The sequence below is a fragment of the Nothobranchius furzeri genome, chromosome 4 (genome assembly GCF_043380555.1).
Source record: "Nothobranchius furzeri strain GRZ-AD chromosome 4, NfurGRZ-RIMD1, whole genome shotgun sequence".
In the NCBI taxonomy this organism is placed as follows: domain Eukaryota; kingdom Metazoa; phylum Chordata; class Actinopteri; order Cyprinodontiformes; family Nothobranchiidae; genus Nothobranchius; species Nothobranchius furzeri.
This window is the reverse complement of record NC_091744.1, coordinates 2,698,615-2,704,745: the sequence shown is the minus strand read 5'-3', so window position 1 is coordinate 2,704,745 and position 6,131 is coordinate 2,698,615. Positions and strand designations below refer to the sequence as shown.

At 40.9% G+C, this 6,131-nt stretch overlaps 1 long non-coding RNA gene across 2 annotated transcripts; it reads left to right on the top strand.

Moving 5' to 3' along the window:
- Window positions 1–931: 931 nt before the first annotated feature.
- Window positions 932–1,662, top strand: LOC129164217 (uncharacterized). 2 transcript variants are annotated; one of them, XR_008563817.2, is made up of 3 exons: window positions 959–1,088; window positions 1,171–1,373; window positions 1,437–1,662. It is a non-coding gene; the product is annotated as an uncharacterized lncRNA (long non-coding RNA). The 2 variants fall into 2 exon arrangements; XR_011520419.1 differs by having other exon boundaries at window positions 932–1,088; window positions 1,171–1,662.
- Window positions 1,663–6,131: the final 4,469 nt, after the last annotated feature.

Sequence of the window (6,131 nt, the reverse complement as noted above, 5' to 3'; positions counted from 1 at the left end):
TATAGCATTAGCATATCCTAGTCTTAGCATATCTTTTAGTGTTATAAATACTTATTTAGTGTTAGATTTGGCTGTTGGATATTGTAGTTTAGTTAGTGTTTGGCTGTTAGTGTAATTAGGAAAGTAGTTCGGGTTTAGTGCTCCATATCGTGTTAGTATTGGTGAGTAGGTGTAGTGTAGTATGCTTGCGGTGACTCTGTGGGCATTTTACCCACGATTCTGCACGTCTCCGTTTGAAGAGGGAGGCTGCCCACCGTGGCTCTTCCGCGATTTAGATGCAGCCCACCGACTCTGCTCCCCCACCACGGCGGGCTCCAGTCTGAGGTGAGTCAGCTAAATAAACGTTTTAACATCTTCTAAAGACAATTTCCTACCTAAATGCAAAGTCTGAGAGACGTGGTTCACTTCCTTTAGCTAGTCAGTCGGCAATTCTGCAACAGTGTCTCTAACTGACGCAGCACTTGACAGACAGCATTACAGCGTGAAATCCAGCTTGTGAACAGGTTCTGTGAGGAATTCTGTTCAGGAGGTCGCATTTCAGGCTCTCCACATCATGTGTGACTGACTTTTACGTTATAACAACGATCACACACTAGGAATGTTATAAAGCGCCTATATACGAGATTCTTTTGTATATTATCTGACTTTATAAACGCCCAACAACAATGTGCTTCTATTTTTTTCAGGCTAAATCTACCCAAGACACTGGCTGTCAGACTGATTTAGCTGCAAGAATGCACTTGTCCAGGCAGACGTGAAGCCTTACCTGTAGCAAAGGTGAATTATTTTTAATAATCTATGTAAACATTTTATTATTACCTTCTAGTTTTAATTTGTTTTACAGATTATTGTTACACGTGATTTTATGCTCTTTTAAACATAAATGTGCTGCTTCTTTGTTTTTACATAGCCAGCCAGAATGGGGTTCACAGCCGCAGTGTGTCTGGAGACCCACGGGGACCATGATTCATCTTCCAGAAGGTCCCAGAGCAGCGGCCACACCCCCTGAAAAGACCAAGGTGTGAGGTGTCTGCTGTTGATTCCAGCTTCCACCTCAGTGACAGTGCAAGCTCAGTGAACTGTTCAAGGTAAAAAAAAATTAAAACTTTTCAGAATTTTTAAGATATTAACAATTAAATAAGTATGTGATTACATCATGACATCATGAAGGAGGCTACTGATTCTGGCCCTGTGACACTTGGTGGTGACGTGTGAGCTGATTCACCTGGAAAACAACTTTTACATTAAATATTTTGTTTTTGCTATCAAAAGTAAATTAACTAATAACCTGCATTATTGCAGGACACTCAGCAAAATATGGACTCTACACCATGAGGCAGGCACACGTTAATAACTCTATAAGAGCACATAAGGTGAGCAACACCACATATTGTACACTGTCCTGAATTTGTTTTCTTTCTGCATCTCATCATTAGCCTGGCTGATCACCTGATAACTCCTGTCATCTGGTTATGACAGCATGAGGATGTCCTCACACACCTGTAACCTATCAGCTCATCTGGCAGAATAGAGAGAGAAGAGACAACACCACATCTCCTGTTCCTGGAAAGCCTTCAGCCATCCTTCGATGACTGAGAACCTCCATCAGCTCTGTCTCCTGTCTGCCCACAGTTATTATAATAAATATTGTGTTTGACAAGTTTTTTGTGCTGCCAAATATCTCATATAGATTCCAGTTTTGATATTTTAATGGATATTTATAAATTACATTAATTGAATTATCACAATGCATGTTTAACTAGCTCTATTGTGATGAATTAAACTAGCACCTCACTGTTAAAAGCTCATTTTAATTTCAAGCATGTTTAAGTATTTATGGACATGAACAAAAACAGGAAATATATAAATTGAGATTTATTTAATTAATATAACAAATAAGGGGGAAAGAGTCATTGAAAGGCACATTCTTCTGGAAGTTCCTGATCCTGACGACACCAGCAGAGGAGACCACCTGCAGACACCAGAGACCAGCTGCAGACACCAGAGGACCTAGAACCAAGAGAGCAGCTGTTATCAGTAAATAAATAAATCAGGGCAGTTTTAGTGAGCTGAACACATTACAGAATAATTTTCTCATGGGGTAGTTTCATAACTTTATGCAGCAGACTGTAACTTGAGCCCAGAGCTACCGGAGAGCTGCTATCCAGCATGTTTCAGTGGATTTTCCTGCTTTAACAGGTTAGATTAACTGTTAAGCAGCTCAGCTATTTGTTGCTGATTAAAACCAGGTGTGCTGAAGCAGATAAACCTCTAAAACATGCTGAATACTAGCTCTGGGGGCCGTGGAGACAAACCCTGCAGCTAATCCAATGCTATGGCTAACGGCTACTTACGTTCAGAGGTGGTTTTGTTGGGTCGGTTCTGGGAGTTACAGGCAACTCACAAGCTCACAACAATAAGGCTCAGGTCCGCTTGTCTCCTCCAAATAGACTTGGTCCCTTTCTTCTCGAGTGTCTGGGTAAGGAGGGGGAGAAACATCCTCCACTTCTAATAACTGCATAGAGTGAAGGGAGCTAGCATCGTCTAGTTAGCTGTCGTCTTCGTCACTGCCGCGGCTCCGCCCTCCCGGTCCTCCAGGCAACGCCTACTAATGTTGCATTTTTTAAAATTGATACGTGGGTGGAGAAGGACTCCGAGGCTCAATTGACCCGCTCTTTAAGATGGCGACTTCACGTTTCTGTTTATAAATGTGCTTCTGTAGCCGACAAACAGAGCCAAAACACGTTGTTTTACGAGTATTATTCTCATGTCATGTTGTGTTTTCATATATTTATATTTTAGAGACTTTCTTGTCCGTGAAAAGTTCATCAACTCTGCATCTGCCGACAAGGGCGTAGGAACGAGTTTAATATTTGGGGGGACACGTTTTGGAAATCTAACAAACAGTGGCGGCTGGCCAGTAGAGGGCGATAGGGCACCGCCCTCCCAGTTTTTCCGTGTTTTTAATTTTTATTAAAGAAAATAAATAAATAAAATTAACAATAATCACATATTCTAAGTTAATTGTGTGTTTTGTAACAAAAATAAATCATATATATATATATCTATATTGGTCTCTGCCGGTCTCTGCCGAGCGGTGGAGGCTGTGTGCTGTTTTTCAATCGCCCAAACAGGACGAGACCAGCTGTCCAATTGCTGACAAGAATATCAAAGGGTAGGAATGGGAATGTATCCAATCAGCGTCAACGTTGTTTCAGAACGTTTCAGTAGCATGATGGGCGATGGAGCTACCGCCAAAGGATTCGTTGGTGTTCGGTAGAACTCGGCAGAGTCGTTTTTGGTCGTGACGCAGATGTACGCCGCCGGTGACTACAACCAGCATGGATACCGGATCTCATCAGCCACTGAATTCAGTTCGGTCTCTTCTCCACTATCCGTTCGAGAGGAGAACTATGGTGGAAAAACTTAATGTCAAAGAGCTTGGACCAGATCAGCCCGACGTATAAGCCAGTAGGAGAAGGAGAGAGGTAAACTGTACACACGAGGCTTCTCCCGAAATTGGTACACCAAGAAGGCTTGGCTAGCTGGATGCAATCACGCTAATGCGTTATTTTGCTTTCTGTGTTTGTTATTCAAAACGGCTGGGACAGATAAGGCATGGATGAGTCAGGAGTTACAGACATGAAACATTTTTCTGAGAAGGGGAAGAAACACGAGTCATCCCGGGCACACATGAACAACAACACGGTGAAGCTAGCCATGCTAGGCAGCAGAGCTAACGTTGCCATGCAGGGAACAACAGCAGCTGGGTGCAGAGGTAAGCTGTACATTACATTTCTGTGAACAAGACAATCAGAATCAGAAATCCTTGGCTGTCCCACAAACCGGGACATTTGTTTAATAACATGTTTAATTTGCAATAACTGTCAAAACTAATTTCAACACACATACTTATTATACATATTTAATCACGTAAATGTGTATTTCATGTAAATTTGTACATACATCAATCTGATTCCATTTTACCCGTTACACTTCTGCTGCAGCAAACAAATTTCCCAGCTTTTGGGACAATTAAACATTTCTGATTCTCAATTAGATGTTTTTACCTCAAATGTAAAAACATCTGATTGAGAATCAGAAATGTTTTATTGTCCCAAAAACTGGGAAATATGACATTTGTAAGAGGATACTGATGACATTATTTCCTATGAAAGTGTTTCCTATGTACTTATCTGATGTTATTTATTTATCGTATGACAGGTTTTTCACACCATCCTGAGCCATGCAAAAGAAGATTCTTGTCACCACAGCCGAATCAGAAAGGTGCTTTTCTACTTTAAAGAGGATTAAGACTTTCCTTGAGGAACACCATGACACAGGATGGGCTGAATGCTCTTGCCACGCTCTCCATGGAAAAAAAAGCTTGTCACAAACATTCCTGACTTCAATAAAAAGCTCATCGAGAGCTTTGCCACTCAGAAGGACAGAAGGGCAAAATTTCTGTACAAACGAGGTATCACACACACACACACACACACACACACACACACACACACACACACACACACAAATGCATCCACTTGATCTTTGTATAAAGTTGACCTTGGCACAACACTCCAGAAATATTTAACAGTGTAAATTTCTGGCATTTTGTCTAAGTGGTGTTTACTACCATTACTGTAACAGTGACCTGCTCATAATTTTTGGTGTTCACTCAAATGTTGAAATTAAACAAAATGTTTTTGTTACTTGCCTCTTGCATTGCCTATTTACCATTTATGGTCAAGTTATTTTATGTGCAATTTAATGCAGTATTTTTCAACCTTGGTCCGCAAGGCAGCGTGCCAATAGTCACACACACCTGGATTAATCAGTTTGTCCAGTGATGTAAGACAGGAAATAAAAGAGCTGTGCTTAATTCAGGAAATAGTGAAGTTGTGCACAAAGCTCAGAAAGCACAAGTTTGTTTAAAAATAAAAAATAGCACAGCCCCACCAAAAATATTTTTCACCAGCCGCCACTGCTAACAAATCAGTTGTAGGTCAATATATAGGTCAACTTCACTGAAAAAAATACATTTAATGATTATTTCTGATTCGAACGTGTCACTGAGCGTTTCATGCAGGCTGGACATGAACATAGTCTCCTACAGCTATCTCCTGCATTAGCTTCTGATAGAAAATCTGATAGACGGTGAAACTCTAGGATTAGAAAAGTCTGACAGATGTGACTCAGGGCGTAAGGCAAAGCCCAGAAAGACAAGAAAATAACTTTTATAGCCCAGTTCACTAACATTCTGGGTTTTTTTTTTTATCAGGGACCCATGAGCCAGCCAGAAGGGGAGGAGACTTAGGCTTCCCATTAGCCAGATCCAGGTGATTACCGGCCACCGTGGACGTTTTAATTATAAAAAAGCTGTTTATGTGTCAGTACTGTTTTATTTTTATTTAATAATATGAATGTAGGATATATTATCTTATACATATGGGTAGAGATGTGTAAACAGATTTAATACAAGACTAAAGCTGTGAATATTCAGTCTGAATTGATCTGACTCTGATCAAAATATTTTAAACTACATCAGCCAACAATGCTGACCAACAATCAGAAAAATCTGTTTGTTTCTGACAGAATGAAAAAAGAAATAATTCACTTACAACAACAGCTGGACCTACATTAATTTTCAGATGGACAAAAGAAAAAACAGTGGCCACAATTGCAGTCTAAATGCACCAGAAAGCAGAGTTTAACACTTATTTTTCTAATATTTCTAAGGAAGCGTGTACAGAATGCAATTTATTCTTAAACCGTACTGCCCAGCCCTACTTGTAATGGGATTACATATATTTAACTGTGTTCACTTATTATTACATTCAAATCTTCCTCTCATCAGCAACCTAAAACCATCTCATTCTTCACTGTAGCACCTACCTGCACCTCAGCAGGTCTGGTTCTCCCTGTCTCACTCTCAGCAGGTCTGGCTCTCCCTGTCCCATCCTCAGCAGGTCTGGCTCTCCCTGTCTCACCCTCAGCAGGTCTGGCTCTCCCTGTCTCACTCTCAGCAGGTCTGGCTCTCCCTGTCTCACCCTCAGCAGGTATGGCTCTCCCTGTCTCACTCTCAACTGGTTCCTGCTGAACTTCATCTGATCTCTAATATAAAAACAGTG